Below are 27,086 nucleotides of genomic sequence, written 5' to 3'. Positions count from 1 at the left end.
GATCTCAGTAGTTTAACTCCCAGGTGATGAAGCACCCCCAGCAAATTGCAATTTGTTGTGCTATTGCAGCAGCTTGTTACTCCCTCCTCACAACCACCATCTCTGTGAGTTACACTCAGAGAAGTTAGTTCTAAATGCTGCTACTTTTCATGATTTAGGACATTTTTCTTCCTTCCCCTCGGTGTTTGACATCTGTGCCCACAGGTAAGCAGGTAGGTTCCATGTCTGTAATGCTTGGACAGATGTCTGCAGCACCCAGGCTGTTGGGACCTGCCAGTCCTTCCCTGCCAGTCTGGACAAGCAGCAGCTCCAGAGGGGTCAGGAGGAAACAAAACCAGGCAAAAGCATCCTGTCCCACACAGGTAAATGTATCCCAAGTTGGGCATTAGTGTCCCAGCTATTATGTATTTACCTTTTGTTACAAGTCTGGAGTCCGTTGATTTCTGGTTTTCAGTCTAGTTACATTTGTGTCATGGATGATTTGCTGTTGATCTGTTTTTTCCATTTGCTATCATCCATTCTTTTATTACATCCTCTACCTTGTCTCTCCACTAAAAATTGCAGTATGTTTTATTTCTTTTGAGACTAAAACCTTTCTTTGCCAGTGATAGTAGTTCTTCTGCAAATCTTCTGCAAATGTCTCTCAGCCCATTGTGTTCAGGAATGGTCTGACAAGATAAAGGCTTCCTATTTGCCATGTTATGTCAAGCACTCTATATATATATATATATGGTTTGTTTGTTTGTTGGTTTGGTTTGGTTGTTTTTTGGGGTTTTTTTTGGTTGTTTTTTTTTTTGTTTTGGTTTTTTGGGTTTTTGTTTTTGTTTTTGGTTTTTTTTGTGGTTTTTTTGGGTTTTTTGGGGGTGGAGGGGGAGGTAGGGAAGAAGAAAACTGAGAATGACTTTTTTTATTTACAAACCTACAAAACCTACATTATGCTGATTCCTTGCTTGACCTAACCTCACTCTTGCAAATTGCTGGAGGTTTTTTTTCCATACAAGTGGACACGATTCTGAACTCTGACATGAGTCATTGTTATTTCTACGGCTATAAATTTTTTTCTATTAACTGATAATTAAGAAAGCACCATGATTGATAGCAAATTAAACAACTGAGGTTGTTAATGGTCTGTCTGAACTTCCTTTCAGTGCTCTGACCTGGAATAATTCATTTGAGGAACAGGGTTAAAAACCTTCATGTCACTTGACAATTTTGCTAGTCAGACTTTAAAAAAAAATTCTCTCAAGTTATGGATGTGGAACACTTTGAGCTCCACAATTTTTCCCAATTTTATACTAGACATTTTTCATCTGACAGTTTTTGACAGATGGAAGTGCCAGGAGGACTGTATGAGTTGCTGCTGTATAAGGATCAAATTATTCAAATTGCATTTTTTTTGTCTTAATACCTTTTTTCAGTATGATAACTGATTATTTTTATAGTGCAATAAAAATAATATAATAATCAAAAATACTGAAATAATTTACTCCATTTTAAATGGCACAGGAGACAAATACAGAATAGAAGCTAAAATTTATCTTTCAATAAGATTCCAGTTTTGGCCCAATGTTGATTGAATTCAAAGAAAGCAGGGGCAAGAAAGCAAGACTTAGAGGAAATCTTCCCCTATTATATTCATCTTTAATATAAAATTTAAATTTATAAGTGAAATTACAAGAATAAGGTTTTTTTTTCAAGTTAGTAATACCCAAAGACAGAGCTACTTTTCAGTGATTCTGAGGGTTTAATATGCATTTAATAAAAGGATGTTAGCATAGTATTTTGAAAATGTCAGTAACTAAATGCTAATCCCACTGAAATCACTGGCGTTCGTACCTGCACCAGAGCGCAAAGGTCAGGTTATACAGAATTTCTTCCAAAACTGAAATCACAGGGAAGGATTGTTTGCCTATGTTTAGTTCAAACAGAAGAATGTAAGTGGAAAGTAACTATTTTTACCTGCACATTAAGGTTCTATAAAATGTATGTTCTCCTTTTTTACATATTCCTTCTTTAGCCCTGATTCAAAATCAAGAACCTAATTTGAGGTATTTACATCTCTGTGAATTTATTTGCAGATAGTTTTGTTACACAGATGACCTCCCTGTGTGGAGAGTAAGGAGAGGCCTGTGCATTGCAGAAAAGCAGCACAATCCCTGCTCTTGAAGTTTCTATAATGCACACTTTTTCAGATTTGCTTTTTGCACAAGGGTGAATGGCATTTCTGCTGTATAAGTCCTTTTGGGACATGTATCTACTCAGCTTATAGATCCCTGAAACAAAAACAAATTTTTCACGTGTATCTAAAATATAATTGCTTTTTCCCCCAGTGGACCTGGAAATTATGTGGGGCCCAAGAAGAAATAACTCATGATACTCTTTTAAAAAAATTAAAAAGATGCTATTAGGTTCTTAATAACAATGGATTCTGCTGTAACAGGATCACAGTATATGATAAGCAAGGGCAAAAGACCCTATCTTTATCAAGAACTTTTTTTCTATTTGTAAAATACATTTTTTCCTAGTCTGTAAATGCCTTGAGTATCTGAGACAACTTCAAAAACAGTGATGTTTTCCTTACTGAAAAATTATGGTTTCAAAGTAACAGAAGAAGATTTCTGTTCTAAAAAGGCATAACTTGCCTCCTGCTTTTGAAATCCTGCCATCAATATGTTTTACTGAAGAGAGTGGCAATTGCTGCAATGTCACTCCATCTCTTGACAGCCCAGACTGCACAGGATTTTTGCCTGCTTTTCACTCTTCCCTGAGACCATCCATTCCCCCCTGGCAGTACAATATGAGGGCAGGAGTTTGGACACATCAGGAGGCAGCTGATGCTTGCTCCAGGAGCCTGCCCTGCCCTGCCTGACACACCAGTGGCACAGGGCAGTGTGGGGTCTCACATGAAGTCAACATTTTGCCCATTCTAGGTTTTTGGGTTTTTTGTCTGCTCAGCCCCCCTTCCAAGAAAAAGGAAAAAAACAATCCAAAGAGGCAAGTTATTTTACAGTCTGATACCAAGTATCACACAGGCTTTCCCCCACAGCTTTGATTTCACTTTAAGGTACTGAAAATAATGAACATAACCTTGTACAGTCACCCTGAAAGGTCTTACTGAAAAGTATTGAGCAGACTTTCAGGGAACACCAGTCATCACTTAGAGCATGCAATAGGTTTTCTTACACTTGTTTTCTCAACAGGATGTTGCTGAGTTTTTGGGGCCTCTTAGACAAGTGAGTTGTCAGGTTATGGACTCAGTCCAAGGCAGATTTGAAGTGGAATTGAGTGTATCTTTAAAAACTGACCCATACTTCCAAATGCCTAAACTACTGTTTTCCTGCCTTTTTACATTACTTAAGTGAGCCAAATCCAAATTGCTTGGAGTACCTTGCAAGACATAAATCACAAAAAAAAATGGTTGGAGATTTTTTTTTCTCATGACTGTGTTTCTCAGATTTTATCCAATGTTGATTTTCCAAGGGGAAAAAAAAACTTAAAATATGCATAAATGACTCTTTTAAGCACATCCTAAAGATAACAAATATGTTCTGTCATTGTCATGACTTCTCTGTTTCAACACACTACAGATTATCTGATGGTTCAAGTCCCAGTTTTGTAAACAAGTCTATTTGGATACCTTACTGCGGGACTACTTGATTGTTTTATTTTTCTTTGTTCTGATTATTTTCTTTTCTTTTGTGATAACCAGTGCTAAGAAGATTATAGAAAGACTGGGGATCCCTATGACTAGGCTTCACCGAGTCCTGCCTAAAGCTTGTGAAGATTATTTCTACAGTAATGAAGTTACCCTTGATAGAGTAGAACTTTATAATGAATTATTGAGAATAAAGACAGTTTGAAACACTGCATGAATATTTGGTCTTAAAGCTAAAAAGTACTTTTTCAAGCTAGAGGACATGTATTTCAAATAGGGACGTTTCCACAGATTTGCTTTCTGCTGCTTTGTGTTAAAAGATGATTAGTTTAAGAAGTTTATTGGGTGCAAAGTATGACGTACAGTTACTGTGGACCTCAGATTTCCTATTAATGATGTGACTTCAGTTTCCCTGCAAGCAATTCCTTAGCAATCACTTGATTTATTTTGATGATATTGTGTTCTAGGTGAATTATATGCTGTTCTTTTAATTCTATAAAATAGAATTTGTATTTAAGTATCGTCATTAAAGATTCATGGGGAAGAAATTCAATGAATCACTAAGTTGTATTTTGCAGCTGAAGCAGCTTATAGAATGCATATGTCCAAATGAAAAAGTGGGGGAGTAATGCCATTTTGAAGTGTAGCATTGTGAAAACTAAAAATTCAAATAAGAAAAAAGTTCTTTTGAGCCCTTCTGCCTGAGAGAGAGCTTGTCCATGAGGAACAGCTTGTGCTGTCTGATGATTGTCTTTATGACAGATAGCCCATTATTTAGTCCCTATGGAATTACCACCACAAGACATGAAGTCTTTACCACTCTCTCCAACAGCCTAAGGACAAACCCTTAAGTTATCTCACTTTTATATCTGACAGAGGGCACAAAGTGCCTATTTTCTTGCTGGTCTTGTGATGACTTTCTCTGATCTGTGTTTCTCTGCTGATCAGCTTCCTAACTTCTTCGGGACATTTCTGTGGAAGAAATACTCTGAAGTGTTGCTAGAACCAAGTGCCCTGTTTACAGACCAGAGTGTCTTATGGCAGGCAGAGGCTGAAGTGTTACTTCATGTGATGTGCGCATTAAAATTAAAAAAAAACCCAAACAATAAAACTAGAGTCAGTAAAGCCAGCAAATAATGGAAGTGCTCAGTGCAAGCATACAAATCAATGGTACTGCATGTGCCACAGCAGCCAAGGGCTGTGCTTTTACAACGAAGTACTGGATTGTTCTCCCTAGAGATCATATTTTACAGGTCATGATACAAATTAAATAGCTCAAAGAGAGCAATAGCTGCAAGCAATTGAACCGTGGAGAAGAGAAGTTGTGGTTTAATTTTTTCAAGACCAGCTAAGCATTTACTATTGCCTGAAAAATCTCTACTTCTAAGTACTCCAAGGCTCCTCCCTGCCAACTCTCAACAATTAGAATACAAAAAGGCAGGTAGGAGCAGGCTGCTGCTGGAATAGCTCAGCCAGTAGGCAAGTCCTTCCCTGCCCATACCCAAAGGCATACAAGAAAGAGAACAGCTGAAAGTGAGCTTTTAGGCTAAGTAATAGCCTAAAAATTGTTGGAAACATTGGGCTCTGAATTTAGCTCTCCTGTTTTGGGCTACAGAGATCTCATGCATATCCTAAGTGGCCACACAGTGTACATGCTGACTAAATAGAATTTTCCCTGGTCAAACCTGTTACCTTTGGTATGACCTTCTTGGAATGACTGAGGATGATGAAACAGGACAGAAGAGCACATTAAACCTGGCCAGAACAACCCAAATTTTATTAATCAAAATTTAAGGTGCTTAACAAGTTGCATACACTGTGATACAAAGTAAGCTACAAGCTTGTACAGAATTATGCACTTGCATGTCCAATGCTTCCCAAATATTTCTCACAAGAGCACACTTGTGCATCTAGCTGAAGTTAAAGGAGTTCTGACACCCAGCTGGACTAAAGACAGAGTTGCCTTAACTAATGTTCTTCCTTGAGTGACATTCTTCTGTGACCTCAGATTTTCAGTTTCTGTATGGACAGGGAGGAAAAGAAATACATATAAATGTAGAATAATAAATATATATATGTATTTATATATAAAAATATATATATTTGGATATCTCAAAGTTGGAACATGTTTACTCAGGTTGCCCCTCTATAAGTTTGCCCAGGTTCAGCAATTTTGTTACAAACTGAAGCCTGCAGGTTTAATCAATATAAGTCTCAGTTTAATCAAAAAGTCTCACTTTGATTTAGATCTGGTTTATATTAAGCTAAACTAAAATGACAGAACCAGGTGTTGGGTTCGTACATGATTTTACACCATTTCAACAGAAGAGCTTAAATTTTAGATAAATGCAGACATGCTAGTTATGCCCCAAATCCATGTTATTCCTCCTCTGCTCAGTGCTCAGGTCACAGCATCTCCTGGGCAGGAATGGGGAGGGCATGGGCTGCACTGAGGCTCCCGCTGTGGCATCTCAGTATTCCAGCTTTTACTCGGGGAAAAAACCTCCGGCTCCAGGGAGGCTTTACTCTGGGGCAAGAACCCAGCTTTGATCTGCCAGCATCTGCCTCGCAAGGAGCACTTGGGCTCACCTACCCCGCACCCGGGGGCTGCTGCGCACCCCTGCCCCATCCTGCCCGGGGGCTGCTGCGCACACCTGCCCCATCCTGCCCGGGGGCTGCTGCGCACACCTGCCCCATCCTGCCCCGTACCCGGGGGCTGCTGCGCACACCTGCCCCATCCTGCCCCGTACCCGGGGGCTGCTGCGCACACCTGCCCCATCCTGCCCCGTACCCGGGGGCTGCTGCACACACCTGCCCCATCCTGCCCGCACCGGGGGCTGCTGCGCACACCTGCCCCATCCTGCCCCGTACCCGGGGCTGCTGCGCACACCTGACCCATCCTGCCCGGGGGCTACTGTGCACACCTGCCCCATCCTGCCCCGCACCCGGGGCTGCTGCACGCCCCCCCCGCCTTTGTTCCGCTGGCTCCGCCTCGGCGCTGTCCCCTCCCCGCGGGGCGGGCCCGGCCCGGGGGCGGTGGGAGCGGGCTGCTGCTCCCGCCCCGCTCGTCCCCTCCCCGCTGTCCCCTCCCCGCTGTCCCCTGCCGGCGCGGCGCTGGCTGCGCTCCGCGGCAGAGCGGGGCTGCGGGAGGAGCCGCGGGAGGAGCCGCGCTCGGCCGCTTTGTGCCGGCAGCCGCCGCAGGACGGCCGCAAAGGTAGGAGGGCTCCGGCCCCGCTCGCCGCCGCCCGCCCCGGGCAGCATCCCTGCCGAGCTCCGCGGGCGGAGAGGGAGCACGGCAGGGAAGAAGAGGGAGGGAAAGGGCTGGATCCAGAAATGGGCTTTTTCAGCCGCTGCTCCGTTGCTGCTCCCGGCAGCCCCGTGCTAGGAAAGCTGTGGGTTTACTGGGGAAAAAAAAGCTGAAGAAAATAGAAAAAAAAAAAAAAAAAGTCTCGCTCGTTTTCTCGTCCGGGAGCAGCACATGGAAAGAGCTGGAGGGAACCCGGTTATCGGGCGGTGGCGGCCCCTGCCCGGGCTGTGGAAGGGCAGGAGCCCGGCCGAGATCCTCCGGAACGCAGCCCTCTGTCTGTCCGCCATCCCGAAACTCGCATCCCTTCCCGGGAAAGGCACCGGCCCCGCAGCCGCGCTGCTGCTTTGTACCGCTGCGAGCTTCCTTATTTTCTGCCTTGCGGGGTGGGCTGAGGTGGTCTCTCCGCAGGCTGGGCCATTTGATCTGTTTCATCATAGCCGAGAGATTGCATCATGTTACAGTCCTGGAGTCAGTCAGGGCACAGGCGAACAGAACCATCTTTCCAGATCCATCCCCTCGGCTTCCCGGGCCGACCCCCTCCTTGATTTCCTGTTGAGCTGAGGAGCAGCCTGCCATTGGAGGCTGGGGGGGACCGGGCACAGCGACGTGGTTCGATTTCTTCCACTGAGAGGTTTTTTGGAAACTCGAGTTTCTCGGTCCTACGCGCGGTATATGTCTTGTGTAGAGGGCTTAGAGGAAACTTGCCAAAGATTTAGGCGGTAGGAAAATAATGGGCGGCAAAAGAGGCAGATAAACTGCCAAAAGCAGGAGTCGCTCCATAAGCTAAAAGCTCTGGAGTGGCAGGAGGTGAGTGGGTTCAGGCAGGCATCCCTCGGCAACCCAGGTATTCACCTGCCCTAAAGGATAGTGCAGCTGAGTAAATGCACACTCTGAAAGGCAAGACAAGGCACATGTGAGAAACAGAGAAGCATTTAGCTCATTTCCTCTCTGGAGGATCTCCTTTATGATCATTTTGATGCAAACACTTGGTGTGCCTGTGCCTGTTCTGTTTATTGTATAACTGAAGTTTGCAGCTGAGGTCCAACTATGAAATGATAAATCTCAAAAGCAGAGAGATCCAATTAAATCATGTACTTCAGTCTAAGGCTTCTTAAGGCGACAGATTCTGCTGTCCTTTGTGCAGCTCTTTGTTTTGTTCCATAGGGGAAAAAAATGTTGTGGCAGGGCTTGGTTCAGTTCTCAGAGGTATCCATAACAATTAATGATTATTCCATAACTACTGTTTCGCCCTTGCAGGTGCTCTGCTACTGTTTGCTCCGAGTGTTACAGGGCCACTCTTTTCCTTTCATGAAAATCATAGTATTGTGAACCTTTTTTTGTGTGCCTTTCTGAGAATGGTCGGTGCAGGGGCACAAGGGAGCAGCTTGGCAGCCAGATGGATCAATCCATCAGTGCTCTCGGATATGGGCGCTTGGTGCCTTTCCGTCATCCCTTATGCCTCCTGGTGGTTTCCATGGGAAGAACTGCACAATTACTTTCTTGTTTTGAACGAACCATTTTTCCTTTTAGAACTGGTGTAAAAGAAGAGCAAATGCTACATGAGAGCAAGAGGGAGAGTATCCCATCTTTCTGGGGCTATAGGGCCCCACATGGGTTTAAGAAGAATTTGAAATGGATTTGAAAAAGAAGGATCTACAGTTTTCTTTGTGTGTTAGCCAGTGATTGCAGTGACAAGCCGGCAAACAGAACAATGAGCAGATACTCACTGCCTTTGGTGATATGTGGCACTGTTTGGTGTTTCCTAGGAAATTTGTCATCAAAAGTCAAAGTGTTATATTGTGTTCCTGTGGCTTGGGTAGATTTTTAGTTGAAGGGATTTGGAAGGTCTGTGGGGTTAAATCTGAAGTATTGAAGCAGTGCCAACGAGGACAGTGTAAAATGCAAGACTTCAATAGATCAACCACTTATATAATTTCAAAATTTTACAATCTTAGTGAAGGATGATTTTCCTTTTTCTCTCCTGAAGTTCTCAGAGTTGAAGAGATACTGTCTGACACATAAAACCCAAAAGCAAATATTGAAGTCTCAGTGGGACAGACTGTGTTTGGTACATGTATGACAAATTCCTTACAGTGGTGCAAAGACAACTTGCTGTAAGACCAGGAATTGTATTGCCCTGCTGCTTGCTGCAGTCTCCCTTGTGACACTGCCTCAGGACAAAGAGCCAGCGGTTCAGGGCTGGTTGATGCTATCTGGAGTCGACTGATTTAATTTCCATGCATTTTCAAAAGTTTTGTGTCTGATAGGTCAGTCAGGGGGAGTGTGGTATCCAGGAGCCCTCCTGGTTAAGTGCTTTGTTCAAAGCTGTGCTCTTTGTTTCCTGAGGAGGGGTTGAGGAGGAAGAGGAGGAGGAGGAAGAGATGTACTTTATATTCATTTGCAGATCTCCAGCTGAGGTGGGAGGGTGGGATGCAAGGACTTGCACCTCCAAACTCCTGTATAGCTTAGTCTACTCTGTTCTGTTATGGGTTAGTCATAGTAAAGCATACTGTGGCAATTTTCCAAAAAAATTATGCATCCCTTCCAGCTGTGCAGTTCAACTGGTTTTAGGTGTGAATGACACCTAGCTACTGGTATGGTTCTAACTTCCCTTACTCATCACTTCATTGACTAATAGTGTTTCATCTGGTATAGAAAAAATGTCTGTCTGGGCTGGGCAGGTGACTGGGTTACACACTCAGTATGTGTTATTCCAGATCACTGTACTTCTAATGTAAAGTGTTTTTAGGCTCACAGTTGAACTCCTAATAGTCAAACCCATCAAGATTAATAGAAGTGTTCAAGTCAGCCTGCAGGTACTGTGAACTCTGAGCTTTCAGTGAAGGACTGAAAAAAAACAGATCTTGAATGTACTCCTCCATCTGTAAGGGTTGTCTAGGAGGGATTAGTTTTAGGAATTAGTTTTCCTACTATGAAGCACCCCAAGCTGACCTTAGAGCAATTTAAGTTTCCAAGACCATACCAGGTGTCTTTTTGGGGAGTGTCTGCATGGAGCCATACCAGAGCAGTCTGTCAGCACAGAATGAGCAGGTAGGAATGCATGTGGCTGCAGTGGCACAGGGATGAGCCTGAGCTCAGAGTGCAGGGGTTGCACCAGCACAGCTGTCTCACTGCACCAACCTGTCCATGCACACATGAAGGTCTGCCTTTTGTAGTGCATCACTGCTCTAAAACATTTTGTGTCTATTCAATTGCTCTTTCTCTACTATCTGATTATCTTTAGGGCCCCTCCAAACCCAAACTATTCTGTGATACTCTGTGATCAGAAGTTAATTCTTGACTCTCCAGGTCATGAAAGACATGCTGCTGTGAGTAATGGTAATGAATAATGTTGCAGGCACATAGCTTGGGTATGTGCAGTGGGGGATATCTCATAGCAGGTAACAGTCTTTTGGGACATCATCTCTATTTTCCAGAGATATGGCAAGTAATTAAAACCTGAATGGCAAAACTGCCATCAATTTCCCCTTTGCCATCCTAGCAAAAAGTCAGCAATGGCTCAGTGTGCATAGAAAGGTTTGACTGCCAAAGGTGCTGAGCACCCTTAACACAGCAATGCCCAAATGAGCTGCTGGTGGTTACCTCTCCAAGTATGCCTTGGAGAATACAGGAGGCTGTGGAAAGGATAAATCAATAGCTCTTTTATATTTTGCCAGTGTTCATCAAGAAATCTAGGAAAGAAACTCCTAAGAGGATTTTTTTAATCAGCTGGATCTTGTATAGATACTGCTCTTTACATGTATTGGTATTTTAAAAATCGATTGTGTATGTTTGGCAGTAAAAGGAGCAAACTGATAGACGTGTCTTTTCTAAATCTCTTTCTTAAACTGGAACAGGAAAAAAAGAAATCAATGTATTATTCCTTTTATGGTGACATAGTGGTGGGATTTTTTAACTATCTAGGGGATGCCTGCTGCCAAGATCTCTCTGCCATTATGTAGTTTTGAGCTGAGTGATAAAGACTCTTTCTCTAAGACAGATGTTCGTAATGGCCTTACTGTGCCAAAATCTTTGTGAGTACAAAATGCTGTATAAAAATATTTCCATCCATTAATGGTGAGTGCCAGAAAAGAGTACACAAGTGGTTTCAAATTTAATCTGTAATGTAGCTGATGTCTCAAAGGTAACAACATCTTACCCCCAAGAAATCCAACACTGTATGTGAGGTAATTGCTATGACTTACACTGAATATATATAATTCATTAGGGGACTGTCATTATATCATGCTTGTGAATTCCCCAAAGTCTCTTATCAGTGTCCTCATGACATCTCAACATCTATGGAAAAGATGATTTTGGTGTCCCACTTGAGTGGCTGATGCTCTGGCTTGCCAGTAGCCACTTCCAGTGAGCATGCTTGCCTTGTTCATTTAAAATGAATAGACTTTGAGAAAGGAGCTTAGTTCATATATTCACATCATCAGAGATAGCACTCTCTCACAGGGAATATGTAGTGGTATGTTATCTCAGTCTTGCAGAAGAGCAAATAGTAAAAGCTCTTTTATGTGCAGCTTTCATGCTAAACTACTCTGCACTGTCTTCAAAGTATAAATGCTCAATATTTGGCCAGTTGCTGTGGATAGATTTTTTTTTTTTTTTTGGTCCAAATAATGATCTTTAAGTATGTCTTGGAAGCTTATCTGGTCTTTCATGGGTTACACATGCTTATGGCATTCCTGTTAGAAACTGGAAGAGAGGAGAAGGGGAGGTAAGGACGGAATTTCCCTGTTATTAGCAATTAGCGGATCCAGATTTTATTCTCCTGTACCATTTTTTGCCAGGAGCAGCTGCAAAGGGAGAATTACACTGTGACCTTCACAGCACTTCCTAGTGCCATCATCAATCAGATCTGGCAGGAGCTTTATCACATCTATCAGTGTGGCTCATAAGCCACATGCTGTCTAGTCTGGGGGGAAAAACAAACAAACAATGGGAGCTACTGTAGGGTTTGTTTAAAATAAAACAGCCAGGAGTGAGCTTTTCCCATATGTGCCAGCTTTGTAGGCAGATTTCTGTTTTTGCCTGTGCTGTTGGGCTGATTAATAAAAGATGATGGTTGTAAAGCAGTGGAAGAGATTTTCACTACATTTCAATGGCACTGGCAACTCATTCACAAGTATGTAAATTGCAGCTTCAACATTTCTCAGGCAATGCTCTTCAGTCCCATTCTAACCCTCAGCATTATTTTTACTAAGGCATTTATGCAGTTAGATTAATTCAGGTGTTTTCTACACAGGTAAATGTTACAGAATAAATAAGTGTTTTCAGACCTCTCTGATTCTTATATGAAATAACAAAGCTTTCTCAGATTAAGTGGTTTGCTATTTTTTTTTTTTTTTTTGGTAGGATCATGTGTGCCTTTGTGGGCTACTCTAGGTCTCTTCCAGAGGCAAGTTCATAATGTAGCAGCCAAGGGCAGCTGATCAGTTGCAGCATCTCCCTTTTCAGCATGCAAAACATTTTTAACACCTTGTAAATGGCTGGTTTGTTTTCTGCTTGGTTGGTTGGTTTCCCCTATTTACCTTGGTCTGATTATGGAGTTTTACTAAAATTTAAAACATTTTGTGTTCTTACAATTTTTCATTGTTACACCAAGTTCATTGCCGTTTTCAAATTCCTTTGCTCTCCTTTTCTTGCTATCTGCACTAGATAAAACTTTCTTGCTTTCCTTGCCTGTGCTCAATACAGTGACAGGTTGTCACCTCATGCCTGACTTGCTGGCAGGCACAGTCCTTGCTGACAGGGAGATGGGAGAGCAAGAAGCAATGGGGACAGGCAGAATTGCTACTGAATGTGGAATTCTAGCTGCCTTCATGGTGGTGATATATTTGTATGGGATATATACAAATGAAGATGTACATGTATATAGATAAATAAAGATGTGTAGGTGATATGTTAGAGCTGCCTTTGTCACACAGGTTTTTTGAGAAAAAAGGCTAATAGATAAATAAATGTAGTGTTATACTTTTGAGTAAAAGATTAAGGCCTTGAGCTTCAAACTGCTAGTGTTAATGGCCAACAGCAGGGTGTGATTTATAATTTCTGGGGTTTTTAACCAGCCAGTTCTTGGCAGAAGCCATCTTGGTACCAGATCTGGACAAGGAAGTTTGAAATGCCATATGAAATGAGCAGGTGCAAGGAAAAGGCACATAAAATGTGAAATACACTTAGCAAAAGGTTATCTATTCTGTCAGGAAAAAAGAAATCACGTGAACTGGCTAGCTGGTTATGGAAATAATGACTTTTGTGTTTTTCCTCAGTGTGTGCTGTGTCATTTTGACAGGTTTTACTGCCCCAGCTGCTGCACTGGGCAGGGCAGTGGCTGCAGTGCTCGGTCCCTGCCCCACAGACCAGCAAACCTGAGGGGCAAGGAGCCTGCCCAAAACTGTACTGCCTGTTCTCCATCTTCTGGTTCCTGCAGCCAGGCACCTTGCACAAACACTTGGTAGAGAGGTTTGAGGAGTCCACAGCCATGAGCAGTCCCATTTCTGCAGCAGGATGAGGAGGAGAGGGAAAGCTGCCCGCAGGAATTGGTCTGAGATGCTGAGTCCTGTGCCATTGCCTGGGGGCTCCTGCTTCAGGAGGATGCAGCAAACCAGCTGCAGGTCAGGCCAAACAAAAAGACATGGTTTCAACCCTGAAACCATGGAGTTGAAAACAGGACAGATCATGCAAAAGGCAGAGGGATGAGTTAAGGAGCAGGGCTGCTCAATGTCACCATGGCAGTGGTGGTTGGGAGCTGAGCTGCAGAGGGGCCACTCTGATGCTGCTGCATCTCAGCATAGATCAAACAGAAGGAAATTGCCCCTTGGAGAGTGGGGTTTATTCATGTAATGCAGCCCATGCTAGGGAATGGAGTGAAATACTGGATTTGTCACTGGCTGTAAGAGATCAGGCTGAAGAAAGTAAATACCTGAAAATGTTAGGAAGCTCAGTGATTCTAAGCTCTCTTAATACACACATTATCAAAAGAATACCTGTTGGAAAATGAAAAGATCTGGTTCTTGGAAGGGGAAAAAAGGTATTCAGACTGAAGAACTTCTGAGAATATTCAGAACTCTTCTCCTTGCCTGAGCCCTGTGTCTGCACCATGTGTTTGTCATTAGCACCATGAACAGCTGAGAGTCTCCTTAGAGGGGCAATGATGGGTGCATGGTGCGTCCTTCAGGAAGAACCAGGAGAGCTGAGAGGAGGTGAGGGGCTAGGTCAGGCCACAGCATTTTGTTTTGAGCTTAACAGGAATGAAATCCACCCTGAAGAGTCTTGGGGAAAATTCTGGATGAGGGCCAGTATGAATAATGCTGAGTGCAGATGGGTGGGACCCCACCTGGTTACAAAAACAATCCCATTTCCAAGGTTAGCTATTTCTGCTGAAAAAAGGGATATTTAACAAGTAAGGTTTCACTTAAAAGGAAAAAAAAAACAGTTGAGACCTTAAAAAAACAAACCGAAGTCAAAATATCTGAAAGTCTCTCACTTCAGAAATTAATGAAAACAAGCCCCCAAACATGCAGACAGCTGAAAGCACACAGCAAAAACCTCAGATAAACAAAACAAGTGTCCTCTGGGGAAAGGAAGAGTTGTTCCCTCTCTGGGAAAATTTGCCTGTTCCTGTGGCTTGTGAACTTTTCATCTTCTCTGGGACTTTCTGCTGTCCTTGGTTTGCTTTTTTCAGCTTCTTGGTCTTTCCCTGGAGCCTAGAAAAGTGTTTATGCAAGCACTGGACTTTAAGTAAATGAATGACGAGTGCTGTTCCTCAGGGCTTGGTTTTGGGAGCAGTGTTGTTTAACTTTTTGTCAGTGACAAGGGCAGTGGGATTGAGTGCAGCTCAGCATGCACTTGCCTCTACCCCTGCAGCTTGTGGCCACCAAGACACCCTCACCTTGTGACAGCCACATCCTGAGCATTATTCCAGAGCTAATCTGGAGCAAACTGTATTCAACAAGCGCCAAAAATGCAACAGTTAATTGTAGTCTGACTCAAGTTTCCATTAGTCTCCACTTGACTACTGTTCCTGTCTGACTGAGCCTCACAGCCTCTCAACACAGCAATTTCCTTCGCATCCCTTTGGATCTTCCTCTTTATTGTTGTTTGCAAAACACTTGAGTCTCGATTTTGAATATGTGGAAAATCTTGCTGAGAGCTGTCCCCCCTTTGACCTCATTCTTTTCAGATCTCTCATTTTTCTGTCTTCCTGCCTATAGTCCAACTATGTAACTTTTAAAAGTGGTTTGAGTGTAAAAAATAAATTGCAGTGAAGGCTTGTCTGTAAACAGTAGCTGTCTCTACAACCCAAGGGCTCGTAGATGTGTGTGGAAAGCCCAAATGACTGACTGTCCCAAAGAAGTGACTAAAATATTAATTAGATTCAGGGGAAAGCAAAAGTTGCCTCAAAGAGGTATGATGTTTGGGGATTTCTAGACTTCCTCAACCCCTTTTTAAATCCTTCAAAAAATTTTTTTTTCTACCACAATAACATCTTTTAAAGCATTATGGAACTAGCTCTGCTGTTCTTGCACTTGGGATTCCAGTCTGGTTTATGGTCAGCACACCCACAGGCTCTTAAATGCAAACTCAGATTGCCCTGAAGTTTATTGTACTTTATGGGAGCAAAGGGTGAAATCCATCTTCAAGATTTGGGGTCATTTTTTCATTTTCTAGGTTTCTTGACAAACCAACTCTTACAAACAACCCAGCTGTTCTGGGGTTTTCTACCAGCTTTAAAGAAAAACAACCAAATAAAGGAAAAGTACTCTGGCAAATAGGGATCAAAGCTTAGCTTGGTTTGAGTGTGCTTTAAGTAGTCTCAGTCTTTGCACTGACACCAGTTAAGTTCTTCTGCTTCAGGGAGGTAACTTGGAAGCAGCACTTGTGAGCGAGTCCAGGCCTTTCCCTGCACATTGCTGTAGGGAAGGGCTGTTTCCTGCTAAGGTCTGAGTGTTTCCCTCTGTGAGATAGGATCTGAACAACCCAGAGCAAGACCTACATGTAAATAATGTGAAAATAGAGATGCATGAAACAATGCTGCTTTCCAAGGTGTGATTGATGAGCAGTTCTTGGCCAGGAGGCATCACTTGGATGGCCCATCCTTGGCCAGGAGCAAAGGAGACAGCACAGAAGGAATGTGCCCTTTCCCAAGCTGTAGTTGGAACCATGTGGAGAGAGCAAAAGAAGCAAGGCCCTTCTAGCAAGTGTCATCAGTGACTTATAAAGCAGTTGGTACCTTAGAACAGCTCTTTATATGTTAATAACTCATTAAAATCTAATGACTTCATGAAATTGGACAGTAGGAACTGGAAATGGCAGATGTTCAGGGTGCAAAGGGAAGGGAGAGAAGCATGTAAGAATCCTTCAGCATCTTTTCCATTTCTTTGTGTTGCCACCCCTGCTTTTTAAGCATAATAAAATTGTAAGGGTTTTGGTGCACTGGTCACCTCTCATCAGCCCTGCTAGTGCCTCAGCACTCCTGAGGTTTCAGTACAAACCCACAATCTTCTCTAATGAAGTGCAAGGAAGGGAGAGAAGCATGTAAGAATCCTTCAGCATCTTTTCCATTTATTTGTGTTGCCACCCCTGCTTTTTAAGCTTTCTTTTTAACTCTTGCAATGCTAATGAGTTCAGGAACACTCCTAAATTCTGGGATAAACAAGCTTTTATCTACTTTACCTGGAAACCTTTCTGACATTAGTGCCAGGTGTTACATCCCTAAGACCTTTTGTCACTCCTAAATTCTGGGATAAACAAGCTTTTACCTACTTCACCTGGGAACCTTTCTGACATAATGCCAGGTGTTACATCCCTGAGACCTTTTGCCACAGCACCTTTGAACTGTGCTTTGCAGGGGTTACCTCACCTGCCCCTTGTGCCAAGCAGCCTGCAGCAAACATCTCACCTGATGTTTTACACTGTTGGCATGAGTGGTGCCACTCAATGCTCTGCTCTTTGCTATTGAAATTACAGCCTGTGCCCTTCTCCCAGTGAGCCTGCAGAGAAAAGCTGTGCAGGCTTTCTCACTGACTTGGGACATGCTGAGACCTCCACATGTGCCTGCACTTCTCTTTGATTGCCTTCTCCAGGGTCAGCTGTAAGAGCTGACCAGCCTGGATCAATTCAGTTCGTGCCAAGATAATCCTTCCCCTGTTCAGTTCAGCTGCATGCAGAACAAAAAGTATGTGTATAATTCCAGAGGGCTCTTACCAGCTCTAGGATGGGTGGAATGAGGCATGGCTCTGTGTGTACCATAGTACTTCATGGGGCTGCTTTGTTTTAATCAGGCATAAAGAGCATTTTTGTATAGTTCAGTAATATAAAAGTAATATTGAGCAACTGCACCTTGTGCTGAGAGTTGCCAGGGTGTAACTACATAAAAGCAGACAAAGGGCATGGCAAGAAGGCTTTTGCTTGGATTGAAGAAATTGTTATTAGAGGCATAATTCTCCAAAATTGTGGTTGTTGGACCATCTGAAGTAAGCCTGCCTAGGAAAATGTTTAACTCCTTTTGCCACTGTTTCTTTATTAAAGTGAGAATTTCTTCCTGGTGAGAATTTTGTAAGGAGGAAACTTCACATACACCAGTGGAAGTTGTCCAAAGCAGAAGGGAAAATGCCATTTCAAACTGTTAAGTACAGAATTAATAAAGGCCACCTGGAAAAATAAATGTTCATTGGTTGCTGATTTCACATGTAAAGTGCATTTTCTTCTGGAATTATTATTTATATTGTAGTAAACCCAATACAGAATGAAATAATTTTATTCAGTTTTTAATTTGGCATTATAACCAGCTGATGCCTCTTCCTTCCTGTGCTTCAGAATTAACATTCTTGTCTACAATAACTCTTTGTCTGCCTGTAGGCAAGTGAATTTCTGTCATTGACTAATACCAGAAACTTCAGGGACTTGGGACCCTAATACTGGGACTGCTGGGACACACTGAACACCAGCAGAGTGGCCTTTGAGTGGAGAGAATTGAGAATTTTCATTGTCTGCTGCCATTATCTTGTTTTACATTCTGCTTGTCTGCCAGCTTGTTGCTAGTAAAAGATTACTAGAATCTGGGCTTTTGAAAATCCCATTATTTTCCTTTCTTTATCTGATCACACCATGGAATTATGTCACTGAATTAAAATTCTGAGAGTGGTAGACTTTGTGTCCTGGATGATTAAACATTTTGTCAGCATGAAGTTGCATGGTTTCTAATTTAAGGATCAGAGGGCTGCATCCCTTCTGCTCAGTGTGAGGGCTAAGAAATAGCATTACCAACCTAGCAAAACAGCTGCAAAATGTGTATTAAGACTGGCAAGTGGATTCGTTGGGGTACTTTCCTGTTGTCCTAGCTTCTTTGTCTTCCCAGATGGTTTTTTCCTACCTTCTTCATGCCTGAATCATTTTCAGAATCTCTCAAAGCAAGAACTGTATATTCTGGATAAAAAATGTGCCACTGCTCTTTTGCCATATAGTCATTATATATTATATTATATATTATAGTTATTATAGGATTTTTTACTTGTTAGGTCAGATTGGTGTCATTTTCCAGATTAAAAATAGTCACTTCTGAAGGGAAGATATAGAATGATGTATTGATTGTGACTGATAGCTGCTTTTCCAAATGATCACCTATCAGCATCTACTCATACAGGGCACTTAGCAACATAGAATGACTTTAATCTAACTGCAAGCCCAAAGATGGCAATATATCTGCTGGACTTGAAAAACATTAAACTGGTTTGTCTGCACACTTCACTTGAAAATATCCTACCCCAAAACAACCATATTAGTTATTGTTTGTGCTTATGTTTGCTTTTAAGCAGCAATCTGCCCCACACTAGAGGTATTTTGGGTCCACATCTGAATGGTACCCTATCCTCTATATATGACTTTTGCCATCCTTTTTATTAGCCTTGCCTTGCTCTTTGATTGAATACCTGTGTCTGTTGTTAATTTTCATTTGTGATGAGTTTCGGATAGGGTCGGCATCCTGACAAATTGCTTTAGAAGACAAATGGTGAGCAAGTGTCCCCATTGTAAGAAGTGAGACCAAGGTGCTCCATCATGGAGATTTTCAGTCCCTCAATACAGAATGTTGCTGATGGGAACTTGTTTGGGTCTCCTTTCTTATCAGAAGACCATGGGTAGAAGTTATGTACGGGATTTAATTTCAAATTACTTTCAATCACTGTCCCTCAAATACAGAATGCAACTGGACACGTGCAACCAAAGGTAAAGTGAAACAGAATACAACCAACTTAGAATTTTATTTCATAAAAAGATATAAAATCATCAATTTTATATCACTGATTAAAGATATGAATGATTGCAAATAGTTATAAAATTTTTGAAATAAGATGCTTATCAGTTGTATAAGAGCAGTAGTGGGATCCAGAGGGGTACTAAAGGGATATTTAGCTGCATTATTCAGTGTACTCTGGGGCTGGAACTAAATTGCTACAGCTGAACTGGCGTTGGTAGGTTAGGAAAAGCAAAGGTACTGAGTGTACTGCAAGCCCTGCTTATCTGTGGGACTTGTGGGAATAGGCTTGCTGTTTGTTAAAACCATTTTCACTGTGTTTGTGGTGGCCTGTCACATTTGCTATTCTTGATAGATGGGTGTCAGCTATGAGCCAAAAGTGCTTTCTTTCCATCCTCCCTTTTCTTAGGACAGTGGGATGAAATCTTTCATTTATACATCACATCTGTTAAGTTTTTCATGTTTTGAGGCATGGAGAAAAAGACCATGATGAGTCTGTGACAGGAGAAAGCCAAAGTTAAAGTAGAATGAGAATGTATTTTTATGAAGTTATGTTGCATTTACCAATTGTGAAGATTAGCATTTGTAAATGTGCTTCTTAGCTGAGGATAAACAGTTTGTTTTAATCTACTCACATCTAAATTAGGACTCAGCTATTGGTACTTGCAAGGGACTAAGAAAAGCACTCACTCAGGCCATCTGTTGAGAAAATGGGAATATGAAACTGTCATTGTATGTTCACAAATCCTTCCTGTCCCTGGTGCTTTAAGAGCAGCCTCATGTGAATGCTGAGTGAGTCTGAAAGTGAGGAGGCTCTGTGGGATCTCCACTGTGGCTCTCTGTGGTGCCAGTTAATAGGTTCTTCAGAAAATGCAAGTCTAGATATTTCTCTCACTCCTGCTCTCAGCAAAACTGGTTAAGTACTGTTAAAAGATGACCTGAAAATAATAAATAATAATAGCACAAGTAAATATATGTGAGTATAACATATCACTAAACAACTTTCTACCTATGTATCAATATGTTACTGTAATGAAAAAGCTCTTTTTCACTTTCATTTTAGTAAACATGGGATCAGATTTCCAAATGAAAGGCATGTGAAATCTGATAGGCACTTAGAGTGGGGTGCATTGTGCCTGACTGCAGAGCAGGTCTGAGCTCCTTCCCAGCAGACCTTCTGTACAATCAGGGGATGCAAATTGGCTTCTCCAGGATGTGATTCATCTGATCTATTCTAGACATCTGTTTTAGGAAGACTGAATTTCTCCACTGGCTGTGCATTGAGCCTAGGGCAGCTAGCTGAGATACAGATGACTGCTTTGTGAGCACTGGCATTTAGTCAGAGCAGTGGCACTGCTAAAGCTCAAATGGCCTGCCTCACCTTTCAACCCTACAAAATGAGTAATTCTTCTGAATTAAAGGAATTTATTCTGGAGGCTTAAAACAAGACAATCATTCTTTGCATTTGCATGTAAACTCTGGGTTTAGTTAGTACTTACAAAAAGGTCTGTCACAACATCTTTGCATGGCTGCTACAGAGTTTTGATGGCTTATGGTATTCAGGAAAAACATCTTTGGAAAGAGAATGGAAATGCAAGAAAGATGACATTCTCAGTAAATGAGGTTTATGATATAAAATTCTTAGTGATGTTCTTCTGGGCATTGCTGTATAATTTTAGTTTTCTGATTTATGAGTACTTTGCCATATTGGTCACATAGAAAATTATTTGCATACCAAATATGAATTCATTCAGCTGTGAGATTTTCATTTAGGCTGCTGCTCTCCATGCCTAACTAATTAAGATATCATGCATTTGAGTAACTGAGGTTCTTAATCTTCAAGAAACTAAAAATAATTCGTTTTATTGCCACTGTTTAAAATTTTAAAACAACAAATAAAAGTGCCATCAAAATAAAATGTTCTCAAGACAGGAAAAGAAACTGTGTAGTGGCTTGGAAGTCATCACATGGGAAACTACAGATGAAATTTGGGAAATTTTTTTTCCTTGTGTCTTTAAAAAAGGTGCATGCTAAAGATTGTAATTTCTGGGAAGTGGGAGTGTCTGGGTTTAACTGATAATTTACTAATCTGTTTAAAGATGAATCTTACATTTAAACAATATCAGGAATTTGGGATTTTGATAGGAATCCCAGGGAGGACCAGTGGCTTGGATTTATTTCCAAGACCTGATTATTTTATAAGTATATTTCAGGTTTGGTATAGATATGGATAATTGAGAAATATGACTTTCTTTAGGAGAAATGTCTGTATGAAATGTTGTATTGTAAGGTGATTTTCCTTAAAGGCTGCTCTTTAATCAAACTCAGTTGTTTGGTTTTTTATTATATACTCTATCATATTACATATTGAATACATTTTATATCTTTATCATTCTGAGGTAGTGTGATAGAGCAATAATTTCCATAGAATATAGAAGAAATTTAAATAGCGATGACTGGAAACTGTAAACCTGCAACAGCACTCAAGTGACTCCAGTGGGAAATGAACACCTGTAAAAATGGGTTTGCCCATGAGATGCAATCAGGCAGAGTTTGCTGCACACGTGTGCTTGCATTGAATCCCATGGAAAAGTTCAGAGAGTTAAATATATGTATTTCCATGCCAAAAGTCCCAGTGGAGCTGCAGACCTCTGAAGATGCAGCACCTTGTGGAGCTCCTTCATTTTCCCCTGAGGCAGACAGTGCACACAGCCCGTGTTCTCTATTTCTTGTTGATATTTGTTTACTGGTATCAGCCTTTGTCTGACTTCTTGTTGCTGTTTAAGTCTTAAAAATAGTTCAAAGACTTAATAATAAGCTTAAGCTATTTTTGTAAGGAATGTAGTTCTTCATCACTGCTGCAGGCTGAATAATTGCTGGGTTCCTTGTATAGTAGGTGACCTCCCAGAAAGATTCATTAGTGTTTGGAACAGGATGATTATTCCTGTATTGTTTTACCTAAATAGTTTTGGTTGAAAGAAAGAGATAAGTTAAATATTATTAGAAGTTGGAGAGGTAGAGTGTATTTTAGAAAGTGCTGTTCATAAACACATCACATTCACTCTGTGCAGACCACCACGTGGTTGCTGTTTAATTTAGGCAAGTGTCCATTTATGTGTTCTTTACAAGGGCTTGTGATACATTGAGCAGCTGGAGTTTTTGTTAGCTTTTTATATTAACCAGAGAGGCAAGGTGGAACTAAATGAGAGCCTTGGTAAGTACTTCTCTGCTTTCTTCAAAACTGTATCCAAGATCTCTAGCAAAATACCACAATGTGCTGCAGGTGTTGGTAGGAAGAGATGAGTTGTAAATATATTTACACAGCTCTCCTTACCTTTCTGTCCAGAGAATTGCTGATTTCTTTGACAATTAAAGACCTTAAATGCAACAAAATGTAAAGGACTGGGCAGGGATAAAGGATTTTTAAGTGCAAGGAGCTCTGGAGCTGCCTCCCTTTCACTGTTGACCTTGATTTAGAAGAAATTGGTTTCTACTAGCAACCATATAGCACATAGGTGCTTATACCTCTTTACTTCGACATTGGATAGGACTTCTTGATGTAAAACTGATTTGTAACTAGTCTTGTCCCCTGCAAAGTAGTGAGGTCTGACCTAATCTAGTGAAATGTATTGCAAGTGTAGTTCTGGAATAAAACTACATATTATTCAACAAGCCTACAATTGAGAGAGTCTCTCAGTTGCAAAATGGTGGAATTTTCTAAATTTTTAAATTCAAGCAGCCTCATTTGCTGATCACAGACAGATCTGGGGAGAATTGACCCCAGCCTTTTTAAATATGGCTAGCTGGTGCCCATCACTCCTTTTGTTGCTATTCTGATATTCTGCAGAATGTGCTTTTATTTATCTCTCTCCCTATGTATGTATGTATACATACATATATACATATATATATATACACACACACATGTATATAAGTATGCACTGGTTGTTGTTCTAGTGTCAGTGGAGGGTGTCTGAGAGAAGCCATGCTGTGAAAAAGGACACCCCAGTCTCTGTCTCCCTGTACTGCCTCATCCCTGGCACTGAGATTCCTGTGTGACACATGTCCCTGGGTCTCATCAGGGCACCTGAGGCTTCTCTGCTTAATTTAGGGAAGCTTGCCCACTTTTCCTGAACCCTGGTGAGGATTTTCAGCTTTAACCTGAGCTGTAGGATTTTGATGTGGAAACAGAAGCACAAGTAAACTAGATAGTGCTTCCAATTGCTGAATTGGTTTAGCTGAGTGTGAGTTGTGGGGTAGAAAAGATACAGGAACTTAAACTGTGTTATGGAGAGCAGGTCATATATAAATACAATACATGCATTTATACATGTATTATATATACAAGATATAGAAATACTAACCCATTGCAGGGGAATTGTAAAAGCTTTCAGGAGAGATTTCTTCCTATTGCTTCAGATGCATTTCCATTTTTCTCATAAACTGGAAACACCAACTACCTTTCCATACTCCATCCTTAAAGGGTATGGGTTCTTTGTGTTTGTTTGAGTGTTGGGGTTTATTGTTTTGGGTTTTTTGTGGTGATGGTGGGGGTTTGGTTTTGTTTTTTTGTTTAATGCTTTCATTTGCCATGCTTCTTGTGGATTTCAAAACCTTGCCAGAAGGTATTTTTAAAATTGGTCACTCCTCTTGGTTGTCACACGTCAGCACAGATCAAAATACTTGTCAACTATTTTTCCAATAAATATCTTTATTAAATTCATCTTACAGTGTGAGTGTATATATGTAATCTGTTTCTGTAAAGGTTGAATAATATGCTTGAATCTACTTTCTAGGAAAAGAGACTGTAGTAGGAATTGTAATGTATTCAATTTCACCTGGAGAACAATGTCCTGAGGGTTAAAATACATCAAAAAATTAAATATTTGCCTTTGGAATGTGAGATGTGGATGACTGTGTGCATTCCTCTGTTAAAACCTTTGCTTATCCAGTTGCACTCTCTTCTATTTAATTATCAGGTAGGAGCACAAATCAAAAAATATAAAAAGGAAATGGTAATTATGATAGCCCATTGGATCATTATTTATGTAAGCAAATACAGTCTCTACTGATGTTGTATTTATTGACCTTAAACCAAATTTCAGAAGGCAAAATAAACAATGTCTCTAATGTAACACATGAAAGACTACAGGACTGTTTAATTCTTGCAGAATTATTCAGAATGAACTTTCCCACTCTTTGCATGGTTGCCTTGTAGTTTTTAAAAGCACTGTTACCAGAGAAGATAATGCTTTCCACAGAGCTGCAGGATAACACCCCTGCTAGGGCTGCACTGCCTCAGGGAGGAGAAAGCCACAGGTGAGCCTGCTTGCAGCTTTTGCTTTCATTTGAAAATAATTATGACATTTAGGCTGTTGGTGACTGTGCCTCTGATAATTCCAGCAGGTTAGAGCATCTGAGTCTGTTTCACATGTAATACACAGAAGTATTTTGCATATGTTTTTAATAATTACCATTTTTTCCTTCAGGTGTTTTTCCTTCAGGTGTTCCTATGCAGCCCCAAATTTCTCTGTCAGAATCACGCATGCTCCAAGAAGCTGTGCTCGCTGATGATAAAACCAGCCTTGTTTCTGCTCCCACATAGCTACTGAGTGCTTCAGATAAACAAGGGAAACCCCTCAGGAGCAGGGGCTGCTCTCTGAGGAGCTGGGAGGGAGCTGCAGCCTGAGTGCCTGACCCTGAGTGCCTGACCCCGGAGACAGAGATGTTTTCTCCCACCACTTGTCCTCTGGTAGCTGTCATGCTTCTACCCACAGCTACATGGGGATAGTCACCTATGGACATGTATAGCTGTGTGGAAATAGATAAATAGATAAATATATATATATTTATATATGTACATTTTTATACACACACATATATAGGACTACACCATATGCAGTGTTACCATTGTGTGGCATCTACAGCATGGACTGCTGTTTCACAGTGACTTTAAATTTAAATGTAGAATGCTGTTACAAGATACGATCCAGCTCATGCTCCCTTCCTTGCTCTTGCCCTGCAGAGACTCTCACTGGCACGTGCTGAGCTGGCTTCATGCCCTCCTCTGGCTCACCCATGACCCAAAAATGCTAATTTTGGCCCAAAGGAAGTAATGGAAATGAAGGATCAGGGATGACATCAGTCCCTCTCAGCAGCAGCCTGGGTTAACTTTAACTTTTTGTAAAACCACAGCTTTCAGGAAAGGCAGGGATGAAAAAAGTAACCCAGAAATAACCATCTGATTTGAAATACCTACTTGCACACTTGAGTGTGCTTCTTTTACTTGTGCAGACTGCACTGAGAGTCATCTCAGTGTCTCAGAAAGTGACTCTCCAGTTATTGTTTTCTCAGTGTTTATGACCCATTTCAAGGAGAACATCCAGCCTGGCCTGAGGGACAGCAAGTTCCCTAATCAGGGAATAGTTAAGATGAAAGCACCCTGCAAGCATCTTGGAAGGGGGAAGTAGAGAGGGCATCAGCAGGAGTTTTTTATTTACATTTAATTGAACATCTTGTCCTCTCACAGAATATATGGTTTTAGCTCCTGCCAGTCTAAAAAGAGAAGTAGGAGAAATACCTTTGGAATTTAAACTCTTAGCGATGTCAGAATTACCTTTTGTCCTGACTTTTCCAGGTTTTTTATTATTTGGATGGTATGTCACAGCTACTCTCTAAATTAAACTGCTACTCCTTGACATGCATCAAAGAGATTACTTAAGAACTTGATTTTTTTCCACTTAAATTTAAGATATTATTAGATCTAAGTCTTTAATGAGGATCACTAATTTCCCGTGAAAATTGCATTTTGTTTATATTGAAAATTGTATTGTATAATTGTATATTTTATCACATTTTCTGTGAAAAGTAAGAAGAAAGAAAAGGAAGATCTTAGGACAAGCTCTGCACAGACTTCTTTATTGCTAAGCCTGTCAAACCCTTGGTTAAGAGCTCTGGTGTACCCTTCTTGGCCAGCTGAAGTTAATTCTACTCATGCATGGCTGAGCTACTTAGGATTCAGCTGCTGAACTGCTTGGCATTCAAATACTAACAAGAAACAGGGATCTTTTGCATTAGCATGACTCTTCCAGGCACAGTGGCTCAGCAGATGAAATAAGACTGGATGGGGAGGAGGGAGAGGGATATCCTTGGCAACTGTGCCAAGGTCTGTCCAAACCCTGGGAGATCTGTGCCATTCTGTTGAGATGAGCTGATGGTGAAGGGCCTGTATAGTGTCTCTTCCTTCTCTCTTTTTTCCTCCTGCCTGAACTTATGTAACAATTCAGGACTGACAGAAAGGAGCCAATGACCCATTATTGCTTCTCCATAATTAAGCTTTGTCTTGGCCACTTCTTTCCAACCTCCTAGTTTGTCATGTTAGCAGAGCTGTGTTTCCTCATCACAACTTTTTTTAATCATGAAGGGATAAGGTCAGCTAAACTATGTATGTATATATTGTCACTACTAATACTTCAGGCAGACACAGAGCTTTTTCTCTGATTAAAGTGATGTGCAGTAATATCAGGAGGTGTTGGATTATGTCATGTTTTTCCCCCGTTACTCAAACAGAGCTTGAGCAACTGAAGGTTGTTCCTGGACTCCCAAGCACATCATTTGTATCATCTTGCAAATCCTTCCCTTTCCATCATTCTGCTTTTCATAAAAATGACTGCTAGAACATGAGGGAGAGTTGGCAAGCCTTCTGCAATATTTTGGCATGTGGGAAGGGGTCTCTCAACCTGCAGCAAAGCAGTTCCTTCAGACTGCCACCAGCTGGGATGTTTGCAGCTTTTTTGTCATCTTGTCTCATGCCCAGATGACAGAAAGGTTTATTATTCTGGGCAATTAGGGTGAATGTT

At 41.4% G+C, this 27,086-nt stretch overlaps 1 protein-coding gene across 2 annotated transcripts in view; it reads left to right on the top strand.

The window, feature by feature from the left end:
- Positions 1 to 6,717: 6,717 nt before the first annotated feature.
- Positions 6,718 to 27,086, top strand: part of AFAP1 (actin filament associated protein 1) — a 111,510-nt gene continuing 91,141 nt past the window's right edge. For both annotated transcript variants that reach the window (XM_077177747.1, XM_077177746.1), the window contains exon 1: positions 6,718 to 6,869. The gene's annotated coding sequence lies outside the window, so the exon portion shown is untranslated. The remainder of the gene's footprint in view (positions 6,870 to 27,086) is intronic.

Source organism: Agelaius phoeniceus, chromosome 4, assembly GCF_051311805.1.
Source record: "Agelaius phoeniceus isolate bAgePho1 chromosome 4, bAgePho1.hap1, whole genome shotgun sequence".
Lineage (NCBI taxonomy): Eukaryota > Metazoa > Chordata > Aves > Passeriformes > Icteridae > Agelaius > Agelaius phoeniceus.
Note: the sequence above shows the minus strand (reverse complement) of the source record. Positions and strands in the feature narration are given on the sequence as shown.